Source organism: Oncorhynchus keta, chromosome 4 (assembly GCF_023373465.1).
Source record: "Oncorhynchus keta strain PuntledgeMale-10-30-2019 chromosome 4, Oket_V2, whole genome shotgun sequence".
Lineage (NCBI taxonomy): Eukaryota > Metazoa > Chordata > Actinopteri > Salmoniformes > Salmonidae > Oncorhynchus > Oncorhynchus keta.
Window position 1 is genome coordinate 80,616,887 of NC_068424.1, and position 12,895 is coordinate 80,629,781.

Here is a 12,895-nt window from a genome sequence, read left to right on the forward strand (position 1 = left end):
AGGTAGAGTTGTGTTAATAAATCAGGTAGAGTTGTGTTTATAACAGTATAAATCAGGTAGAGTTGTGTTAATAAATCAGGTAGAGTTGTGTTAATAAATCAGGTAGAGTTGTGTTAATAAATCAGGTAGAGTTGTGTTAATAACAGTATAAATCAGGTAGAGTTGTGTTTATATATCAGGTAGAGTTGTGTTAATAACAGTATAAATCAGGTAGAGTTGTGTTAATAAATCAGGTAGAGTTGTGTTAATAAATCAGGTAGAGTTGTGTTAATAAATCAGGTAGAGTTGTGTTTATAAATCAGGTAGAGTTGTGTTAATAAATCAGGTAGAGTTGTGTTAATAACAGTATAAATCAGGTAGAGTTGTGTTTATATATCAGGTAGAGTTGTGTTAATAACAGTATAAATCAGGTAGAGTTGTGTTTATAAATCAGGTAGAGTTGTGTTAATAAATCAGGTAGAGTTGTGTTTATAACAGTATAAATCAGGTAGAGTTGTGTTTATAAATCAGGTAGAGTTGTGTTTATAAATCAGGTAGAGTTGTGTTAATAAATCAGGTAGAGTTGTGTTAATAACAGTATAAATCAGGTAGAGTTGTGTTTATATATCAGGTAGAGTTGTGTTAATAACAGTATAAATCAGGTAGAGTTGTGTTTATATATCAGGTAGAGTTGTGTTAATAACAGTATAAATCAGGTAGAGTTGTGTTTATAAATCAGGTAGAGTTGTGTTAATAAATCAGGTAGAGTTGTGTTTATAACAGTATAAATCAGGTAGAGTTGTGTTTATAAATCAGGTAGAGTTGTGTTTATAACAGTATAAATCAGGTAGAGTTGTGTTAATAAATCAGGTAGAGTTGTGTTTATAAATCAGGTAGAGTTGTGTTAATAAATCAGGTAGAGTTGTGTTAATAACAGTATAAATCAGGTAGAGTTGTGTTTATATATCAGGTAGAGTTGTGTTAATAACAGTATAAATCAGGTAGAGTTGTGTTAATAAATCAGGTAGAGTTGTGTTAATAAATCAGGTAGAGTTGTGTTAATAAATCAGGTAGAGTTGTGTTTATAAATCAGGTAGAGTTGTGTTAATAAATCAGGTAGAGTTGTGTTAATAACAGTATAAATCAGGTAGAGTTGTGTTTATATATCAGGTAGAGTTGTGTTAATAACAGTATAAATCAGGTAGAGTTGTGTTTATAAATCAGGTAGAGTTGTGTTAATAAATCAGGTAGAGTTGTGTTTATAACAGTATAAATCAGGTAGAGTTGTGTTTATAAATCAGGTAGAGTTGTGTTAATAAATCAGGTAGAGTTGTGTTTATAACAGTATAAATCAGGTAGAGTTGTGTTAATAAATCATGTAGAGTTGTGTTAATAACAGTATAAATCAGGTAGAGTTGTGTTAATAACAGTATAAATCAGGTAGAGTTGTGTTACTAGACCAGTATTGTTGAATACAACCATTCCATTTGCATGTAAACATGTGAACTATTGCTTTAATTTATTGCAACTTTCCTGGATGAATTTCAGGAAATTGTTTAGTAGTGTGTGGTCCAGACCTTCACATCTTTTAGTAGAGATACTGCTGTCCTTAGAGATAATTACTGGTACTCAGACAAATAGGTCCAATGGTGAAATCAGATACTATGGCCAGACAGTAATACGGTCACTAACAAATTACTGAACTAATTACACGTGACATGTGTCTTCATTGGTCTACTCTGTACCTCTTGTAGTAACAAAATACCAATAACAAGCATCTGTAGTGAATGGAATCCCAATACCAACGCTCTTGGGCACAATGTAACAAAATACCTATACAGTACACCTTAATGTGTCTTGTCTTCTATGTTATTGAAGGTAGGTCTGTGAGCACTGTTGCACTGTTGTGAGCCAACTATCCAGCAGCCAGTAGCAAGTAGAAACCAGCAGTGAGTAGAAACCAGTAGCAAGTAGAAACCAGTAGCAAGTAGATACCAGCAGCAAGTAGAAACCAGTAGCAAATAGAAACCAGCAGCGAGTAGAAACCAGCAGCGAGTAGAAACCAGTAGCAAGTAGAAACCAGCAGCAAGTTGAAACCAGCAGCAAGTAGAAACCAGTAGCAAGTAGAAACCAGCAGCGAGTAGAAACCAGTAGCAAGTAGAAACCAGCAGCAAGTTGAAACCAGCAGCAAGTAGAAACCAGTAGCAAGTAGAAACCAGCAGCAAGTAGAAACCAGTAGCAAGTAGAACCCAGCAGCAAGTTGAAACCAGCAGCAAGTAGAAACCAGTAGCAAGTAGAAACCAGTAGCAAGTAGAATCCAGAAACAAGTAGAAAACATGCAGCAAATAGAAACCAGCAGCGAGTAGAAACCAGCAGCGAGTAGAAACCAGTAGTAAGTAGAAACCAGCAGCAAGTAAAAGCCAGCAGCAAGTAGAAACCAGCAGCAAGTAGAAACCAGTAGCAAGTAGAATCCAGAATCAAGTAGAAACCAGCAGCAAGTAGAAACCAGCAGCAAGTAGAAACCAGCAGCAAGTAGAAACCAGTAGTAAGTAGAAACCAGCAGCAAGTAAAAACCAGCAGCAAGTAGAAACCAGTAGCAAGTAGAATCCAGAAGCAAGTAGAAACCAGCAGCAAGTAGAAACCAGCATCAAGTAGAAACCAGCAGCAAGTAGAAACCAGCAGCAAGTATAAACCAGCAGCAAGTAGAAACCAGTAGCAAGTAGAAACCAGTAGCAAGTAGAAACCAGTAGCAAGTAGCAATAAGAGCAATTGATTCATGTTTTGTACAGTTACCCATTTATTACAAGCAAAAGTAAACCTTCATTATTTAATACAGTTAACATGTTTTTATATCTTCCTCGACTGTTTCCCTATGAATGGGCCTAGAACCTGTGACTATAGTACATGCTAAGAGAGTAAACTATACTGAACAAAAATATGGACACAACATGTTGGTCCCGTGTTTCATGAGCTGAAATAAAAGATCTCCTAAATGTTCCATATGCACAAACACCTTATTTCTTGCTCATTTTGAAGGAGCATGTAATTGGCATGCTGACTGCAGGAATGTCTACAGAGATGTTGCCAGATAATTGAATGTTAATTTCTCTACCAAAGCCACCTCCAACGTCAATTTAAGAGAATTTGGCAGTACGTCCAACCGAACTCACAAACGCAGACCACGTGTAACAACGCTAGCCCAGGACCTCCACATCCGGCTTCTTTACCTGAGGGATCGTCTGAGACCAGCCACCCGGACAGCTGATGAAACTGAGGAGTATCTCTGTCTGTACTAAAATTCATTCTGATTGGCTGGGCCTGGCGCCCCAGTGGGTGGCTCTGGCTCCCAAGTGGGTGGGCCTATGCCCTCACAGGCCCACCCACGGCTGTGGCCTTGTCCAGTCATGTGAAAGCCATAGACTAGGGCCTAATGAATTGATTTAAATTGACTGATTTTCTTAAATGAACTGTAACTCAGTCAAATTGTTGAAATTGTTGCATGTTGCGTTTATAATTTTGTTCAGTACACATCGAAAAACATATAGACTGTACTTCAGCATTACATTCTCATAGAGAGTGCACTAAGGATTCTCTACATTTTGTAATGCAGTCTTGAACCTGTTAATAACTGGACACAAGAGTGTACAGAACTAGTCTAGATGGTGAGATTGAATTCTGGGACATATTAACGGGTGACCGCCAGTGAGAGAGGATTATGTAGCTATTCAGGCTCAAGTTCTGCCCCTGAACAGGCAGTTAACCCACTGTTCCTAGGCTGTCATTGAAAACAAGAATATGTTCTTAACTGACTTGCCTAGTTAAATAAAGGTAAAATTAAATTTAAAAAACATTTAAACTCAGTTTTTCACAATTCCTGACATTTAATCCAAGCAACAATTCCCTGTCTAAGGTCAGTTAGGATCACCACTTTATTTTAAGAATGCGAAAGGTCAGAATAATAATAGATAGAATGATGTATTTCAGCTTTTATTTCTTTCATCACATTCCCAGGGGGTCATAAGTTTACATAGTTTACAGTTTCAATTAGCATTTGGTAGCATTGCATTTACATTTTAACTTGGGTCAAATATTTCAGGTAGCCTTCCACAAGTTTCCCACAATAAATTGAATGAATTTTGGCCCATTACTCCAGACAGAGCTGGTGTAACTGAATCCGATTTGTAGGCCTACTTGCTCAGACACGATATTTCAGTTCTGCATTTTCTATAGGATAGATTTTTATTTATGTATTTATTTAACCTTTATTAAACCAGGAAGCTCATTGAGATTTCAAATCTATTTTTCAAGAGCGTCCTGGCCAAGATAGGCAGCACCAAGTCATTACAAAAATTACAGACAAACAACATGAAAAACTACAAGTAATCTAGTAAAAACCATAGAATTCACAAGAGTATAACAAGAGTATAACAAAATCAAAAACTGCTAATTGACTTTAATATTCACATGGAAAAATCCACAGACCCACTCCAAAAGGCTTTCTGAGCCGTCATCGACTCAGTGGGTTTTGTCCAACATGTCTCTGGACCTACTCACTGTCACAGTCATACTCTGGACCTAGTTTTGTCCCATGGAATAAATGTTGTGGATCTTAATGTTTTTCCTCATAATCCTGGACTATCGGACCATCATTTTATTACGTTTGCAATTGCAACAAATAATCTGCTCACACCCCAACCAAGGAGCATCAAAAGTCGTGCTATAAATTCACAGACATCACAAAGATTCCTTGATGCCCTTCCAGACTCCCTCAGCCTACCCAAGGACGTCAGTGGACAAAAATCAGATAATCATCTAACTGAGGAACTCAATGTAATCTTGCGCAATACCCTAGATGCAGTTGCACCCCTAAAAAAAACATTTCTCATAAGAAACTAGCTCCCTGGTATATAGAAAATACCCGAGCTCTGAAGCAAGCTTCCAGAAAATTGGAACGGAAATGGCGCCACATCAAACTGGAAGTCTTCCGACTAACTTGGAAAGATAGTACGGTGCAGTATCGAAGAGCCCTCACTGCTGCTCGATCATCCTATTTTCCAACTTAATTGAGGAAAATAAGAACAATCCCACATTTCTTTTTGATACTGTCGCAAAGCTAACTAAAAAGCAGCATTCCCCAAGTGAGGATGGCTTTCACTTCAGCAGTAATAAATTCATGAACTTCTTTGAGGAAAAGATCATGATTATTAGAAAGAAAATTACGGACTCCTCTTTAAATCTGCGTATTCCATCAAATCTCAGTTGTCCTGAGTCTGCACAACTCTGCCAGGACCTAGGATCCAGGGAGACACTCAAGTGTTTTAGTACTATATCTCTTGACATAATGATGAAAATAATCATGGCCTCTAAACCTTCAAGCTGCATACTGGACCCTATTCCAACTAAACTATTGAAAGAGCTGCTTCCTGTGCTTGGCCCTCCTATGTTGAACATAATAAACGGCTCTCTATCCACCAGATGTGTACCAAACGCACTAAAAGTGGCAGTAATAAAGCCTCTCTTGAAAAAGCCAAACCTTGACCCAGAACATATAAAAACTGTCCGCTTATATCGAATCTTCCATTCCTCTCAACATTTTTAGAAAAGGCTGTTGCGCAGCCACTCACTACCTTCCTGAAAACAAACAATGTATACGCAATTATTCAGTCTGGTTTTAGACCCCATCATAGTACTGAGACTGCACTTGTGAAGGTGGTAAATTACCTTTTAATGGCATCAGACCGAGGCTCTGCATCTGTCCTCGTGCTCCTAGACCTTAGTGCTGCTTTTGATACCATCGATCACCACATTCTTTCGGAGAGATTGGAAACCCAAATTGGCCCAAGTTCTGGCCTGGTTTAGAAAGATATCAGTTTGTCTCTGTGAATGGTTTGTCCTCTGACAAATCAACTGTACATTTCGGTGTTCCTCAAGGTTCTGTTTTAGGACCACTATTGTTTTCACTATATATTTTACCTCTTGGGGATGTAATTCGAAAACATAATGTTATCTTTCTATGTGGATGACACACAGCTGTACATTTCAATGAAACATGGTGAAGCCCCAAAATTGCCCTCGCTAGAAGCCTGTGTTTCAGACATAAGGAAGTGGATGGCTGCAAACGTTCTACTTTTAAACTCGGACAAAACAGAGATGCTTGTTCTAGGTCCCAGTAAACAAAGAGATCATCTGTTGAATCTGACAATTAATCTTAATGGTTGTACAGTCGTCTCAAATAAAACTGTGAAGGACCTCGGCGTTACTCTGGACCCTGATCTCTCTTTTGACAAACATATCAAGACTGTTTCAGGGACAGCTTTTTTTCCATCTACGTCACATTGCAAAAATCAGAAACTTTCTGTCCAAAAATGATGCAGAAAAATGAATCCATGCTTTTGTTACTTCTAGGTTAGACTACTGCAATGCTCTGCTTTCCGGCTATCCGGATAAAGCACTAAATAAACTTCAGTTAGTGTTAAATACGGCTGCTAGAGTCCTGACTAGAACCAAAAAATGTGATCATATTACTCCAGTGCTAGCCTCCCTACACTGGCTTCCTGTCAAGGCAAGGGCTGATTTCAAGGTTTTAATGCTAACCTGCAAAGCATTACATAGGCTTGCTCCTACCTATCTCTCTGATTTGGTCCTGCCGTACATACCTACACGTACACTACGGTCACAAGACGCAGGCCTCCTAATTGTCCCTAGAATTTCTAAGCAAACAGCTGGAGGCAGGGCTTTCTCCTTTAGAGCTCCATTTTTATGGAATGGTCTGCCTTACCCTTATGAGAGACGCAAACTTGGTCTCAACCTTTAAGTCTTTACTGAAGACTCATCTCTTCAGTGGGTAATATGATTGAGTGTAGTCTGGCCCAGGAGTGTGAAGGTAAACGGAAAGGCTCTGGAGCAACAAACCGCCGTTGCTGTCTCTGCCTGGCCGGTTCCCCTCTTTTCCACCTCTTTTCCACTAACCCTATTACAGGGGCTGAGTCAGTTGCTTACTGGTGCTCTTTCATGCCGTCCCTAGGAGAGGTGCGTCACTTGAGTGGCTTGAGTCACTGATGTGATCTTCCTGTCTGGGTTGGCGCGCCCCCTTGGGTTGTGCCGTGGTGGAGAACTTTGTGGGCTATACTCGGCCTTGTCTCAGGATGGTAAGTTGGTGGTTGAAGATATCCCCCCAGTGGTGTGGGGGCTGTGCTTTGGCAAAGTGAGTGGGGTTATATCCTTCCTTTTTGGCCGTGTCCGGGGTGATCATCGGATAGGGCCACAGTGTCTCCTGGCCCCTCGTGTCTCATCCTCCAGTATTTATGCTGCATTAGTTTATGTGTCGGGTGGCTAGGGTCAGTTTGTTATATCTGGAGTACTTCTCCTGTCTTATCCGGTGTCCTGTGTGAATTTAAGTATGCTCTCTCTAATTCTCTCTTTCTCTCTTTCTTTCTCTCTCTCGGAGGACCTGAGCCCTTGGACCATGCCTCAGGACTACCTGGCATGATGACTCCTTGCTGTCCCCAGTCCACCTGGCCATGCTGCTGCTCCAGTTTCAACTGTTCTGCCTGCGGCTATGGAATTCTGACCTGTTCACCGGACGTGCTACCTGTCCCCAGACCTATTATTTGACCATGCTGGTCATTTATGAACATTTGAACATCTTGGCCATGTTGATGTTAGAGTCTTCACCCGGCACAGCCAGAAGAGGACTGGCCACCCCTCATAGCCTGGTTCCTCTCTACGGTTTCTTCATAGGTTTTGGCCTTTCTAGGGAGTTTTTCCTAGCCAACGTGCTTCAACACCTGCAATGCTTGCTGTTTGTGGTTTTAGGCTGGGTTTGTGTACACAGCTGATGTATGAAGGGCTATATAATTTGATTTGAAATTAAAAACATTGACAGGTCAGGGAATCAGTCTCAAGATCATTCTTCAGTGATAAAAAAAATACCAATTGGAACAAGTTCATCCAGTTTAAAAGTATTTTGTAAGGCGTTCCAAGACGATGGCGCAGAGTACATAAAAGCCCTTTTACCAAATTCAGTTCGGACATTTGGAACAGTTAGCAGGATAAAGTCCAGCGAACGAAGAGAGTACCCACCACATTTCTGAACAATAAAAATGCCCATATAAAAAGGTAGTAAACCCAAAATGGCTTTGTAAATAAAAGTATACCAGTGCCTGAGCCTACGAGTGACTAGAGAATGCCAGCCAACCCTGGTATACAAAGTGCAGTGGTGCGTAAGGGTTTTGCAGTTTAAAATAAATCTCAAAGTGCCATGGCATTCATTTATAAAATATCCCCATAGTCTAGTAAAGGCATAAATGTAGCTGATACTAGCCTCCTTCTGGCTTAAAAAACAGGCATTATTCCTAAAATAAAGTCCCAATTTCAGCTTAAATTTTTTTGTAATTTTTTTTTTTTAAATAGAGGCCATCATCAATTAAAATTCCAAGATATTTATATGAGGTTACAACCTCAATCTCCTTGCCCTGACAGGTAGTAATAGGTGAAAGGTTCAGAGGTCTATTTCTTGCTTTTGAAAACACCATTAGTTTAGTTTTGTCAGTATTGAGGATAAGTTTCAATTGACACAAGGTATGTTGAACAGTATAAAAAGCAGTTTGCAAGTTCTGGAAAGCTTTTGTAAGAGACGAGGCACAACCGTAAATAACAGTATCATCAGCATAAAAATGAAGTTGTGCATTTTGGATATTTTTGTCTAAATAATTTATATAAATAGTGAATAAGAGAGGACCAGGTACAGAGCCTTGGGGCACACCATTAAAGACAGACAATTTAACAGACAGAAGCCTATCAAATTGAGTGCACTGAGTTCTATCAGACAGATAGTTAGCAAACCATGCAACTGCATGCCCTGAAAACCTACACTCAACAATCTCTGCCTACAGCATGATCAACTGTATCAAAAGCCTTAGAGAGTGTCACGTCTAATCAAGGTGGGTGGAATCAGGCGCAGAAAGCAGATAGCGATATAAAGTTTACTCTCCGGTGAACAAAATAAACACGGTCAACCCAAATACACACAGGGTGAAATTATCCAACACAGGATAACAGACTAACCGGAGAATAAGAAACATAATAACTGTTGTTGTTTTGTCAATGGCTTCAGTGATATCATTGAAAACCTTCATGGCTGCTGTAATTGTGCTATGCTTCTTCCTGAAGCCCGATTGGTACATTGATAAAATAGAGTTAGTAAATAAAAACTATTTTAGCTGTTCACTCACATCAGCTATGTAAGTGGTTCAGCTATGAAATCAGCTGTCAGATTTACAAAGCAGGGATCCAAAACATCTGGACCTGCAGTCTTTCTCTGATCCAAGGATTTCAGTGCTTTATGTACCACCTGCACTGAGAATGGCAACAAGCTAAACGTTTGACCAGCTCTCACAGGTTCATCCACACAGGGTTGTACAGAGACAGAGGACACTGAATCAAACAGCCTACCAGGTGATACAAAGTGCTCATTTAAGTTTTGTCATATACAGCAACAGAGTCCTTCAAAACGCATGATGGTAATTCATTAACATTACTGTTACCAGACATAGACTTAATAGCCTTCCAAAACTTTCTAGAGTCATTCAGGTTATCAGTGGTAACAGACATAAAATATTCAGACTTGGCCTCCTGAGAAGAAAAGAACACTTGTTTTGTAACTGCCTAAAAATAAGCCAATCAGCATCAGAACATGATTTCCTTGCTTTAGCCCAGGCTAGAATACAGTGGTGAATAATACAAGACAGCTCAGAAGAAATCCATGGATTATCCTGCTCCTTAACCCTGAACCTGCGGAATGGGGCATGTTTGTTTACTATTTGGAAGAAAAAAACATAATGAAAGAATTTCCAGGCAGTTTCCACATCAATCTTACTCCAGTCAAAATAAATGAAATCATGAAAGAAAGCCTGCTCATTAAAACACTTCACATTTCTCCAACTAATGAAATGTGGGTTTGTCTTAGGAACCTTAGTATTTCTAACAGCAACAACGGCAGAATGGTCACTTAAATCATTAAAAAAAACACCAACCGCAGAATATTTATGTGGAACATTTTGTCAATAACAAATCAATCAGGGTAGATTTATCTGGACATTTGAGATATGGTTGAGTGGGTGAGTTAATCAACTGGGTAATTCATAAAATTACAAAACATTTTTAAATCATTCGACACCGGCTTTAACCAACACCAGTTGAGATCACTAATCAAGATCATTTCACTGTCAAGAAGTTTAGACATAAGGTGCTTAAAATAAGAAAATGCATCACCGAGAGCAGAGGAGGGTCCTATAACAGCCAATCACAGTTATAGAGAGCAGAGGAGGGTCCTATAACAGCCAATCACAGTTATAGAGAGACCCTTTGAAACCTCAATATTCAAAGCAAGAAATTCCAACGGTTGACAAATAGCTTCAGACTTTGCCAACATTACAGGGAATGTAGTTTTTACACATATAGCCACAACCCCACCTTTCTTAACTTGACCAGTGCGATACACATTGTAACCACTTGTACACATATCCTGAGATCAGGACTTTGTGATGGCCACTCCAATAACTTGACTTTGTTGTTCCTTAACCATTTTTCCACAACTCTGGAAGATTGGGTTCATTGTCCATTTGGAAGACCCATTTACGACCAAGCTTTAACTTCCTGACTGATGTCTTGAGATGTTGCTTCAATATATCCACATCATTTTCGTTCCTCATGATGCCATCTATTTTGTGAAGTGCACCAGTCCCTCCTGCAGCAAATCACCCCCACAACATGATGCTGCCACCCTCGTGTTTTACGGGATGGGATGGTGTTCTTCAGACTGCAAGCGTTTTTCCTCCAAACATAACGATGGTCATTATTGCCAAACAGTTCTATTTTTGTTCCATCAGACCGTAGGACATTTCTCCAAAAAGTATGACCTTTGTCCTCATGTGCAGTTGCAAACCGTGGTCTGGCTTTTTTATTGCGGTTTTGGAGCAGTGGCTTCTTCCTTGCTGAGCGGCCTTTCAGATTATGTCGATATTAGGACTGTCATCAAGGCAAATGGTGGCTTCTTTGAAGAATCTAAAATCTAAAATGTATTTAGATTTGTTTCACTGTTTTTTTGGTTACTACATGAATCCACATTTGTTATTTCATAGTTTTGATGTCTTCACTATTACTCTGCAATGTAGAAAATAGTAAAAATAAAGAAAAACCCTTGAATGAGAAGGTGTGTCCAAACGTTTAAATGGTACTGTATACATGTTTTTAATTGGTTAGAAATGCAGAACATGAGCCCCCCCACACACAACACTTTGCCATACCCTAGATTAAGCTGAACTGACACCACTTGTTTCCTATCCTTTCCTCATCTCATTACAACACAACTGAACTCAACATGTAGATATGATTTCTCTTCCTCACCTCATAACAACACAACTGAACTCAACATGTAGATATGATTTCTCTTCCTCATCTCATTACAACACAACTGAACCCAACATGTAAATATGATTTCTCTTCCTCACCTCATAACAACACAACTGAACTCAACATGTAAATATGATTTCTCTTCCTCACCTCATAACACAACTGAACACAACATGTAGATATGATTTCTCTTCCTCACCTCATAACAACACAACTGAACTCAACATGTAAATATGATTTCTCTTCCTCACCTCATAACACAACTGAACCCAACATGTAGATATGATTTCTCTTCCTCATCTCATAACAACACAACTGAACTCAACATGTAAATATGATTTCTCTTCCTCACCTCATAACACAACTGAACTCAACATGTAGATATGATTTCTCTTCCTCATCTCATAACAACACAACTGAACCCAACATGTAGATATGATTTCTCTTCCTCACCTCATAACACAACTGAACCCAACATGTAGATATGATGTCTCTTCCTCATCTCATAACAACACAACTGAACCCAACATGTAAGTATGATTTCTCTTCCTCATCTCATAACAACACAACTGAACTCAACATGTAAGTATGATTTCTCTTCCTCATCTCATAACAACACAACTGAACCCAACATGTAAGTATGATTTCTCTTCCTCATCTCATAACAACACAACTGAACCAAACATGTAAGTATGATTTCTCTTCCTCATCTCATAACAACACAACTGAACCCAACATGTAAGTATGATTTCTCTTCCTCACCTCATAACAACACAACTGAACCCAACGTGTAAGTATGATTTCTCTTCCTCACCTCATAACAACACAACTGAACCCAACATGTAAGTATGATTTCTCTTCCTCACCTCATAACAACACAACTGAACCCAACATGTAAGTATGATTTCTCTTCCTCATCTCATAACAACACAACTGAACCCAACATGTAAATATGATTTCTCCTTCTCATCTCATAACAACACAACTGAACCCAACATGTAAGTATGATTTCTCTTCCTCACCTCATAACAACACAACTGAACCCAACGTGTAAGTATGATTTCTCTTCCTCACCTCATAACAACACAACTGAACCCAACATGTAAGTATGATTTCTCTTCCTCACCTCATAACAACACAACTGAACCCAACATGTAAGTATGATTTCTCTTCCTCATCTCATAACAACACAACTGAACCCAACATGTAAATATGATTTCTCCTTCTCATCTCATAACAACACAACTGAACCCAACATGTAGATATTATTTCTCTTCCTCATCTCATAACAACACAACTGAACCCAACTTGTAAATAAAAATGCCCAAGTGCTACCTGACTAAACCTTGATTATTTTTCCTGCATCACCCCTGAAAAAAGGGATTGTCCAACACCAACAGTCATTGACTACCCCAGTGCATACATGCCGTTTGATATTTGCATAGAGAGACAATTAGAATTATGGGGATTGACTATCATTAATAAGTCCCCCTTTGAAAATAAT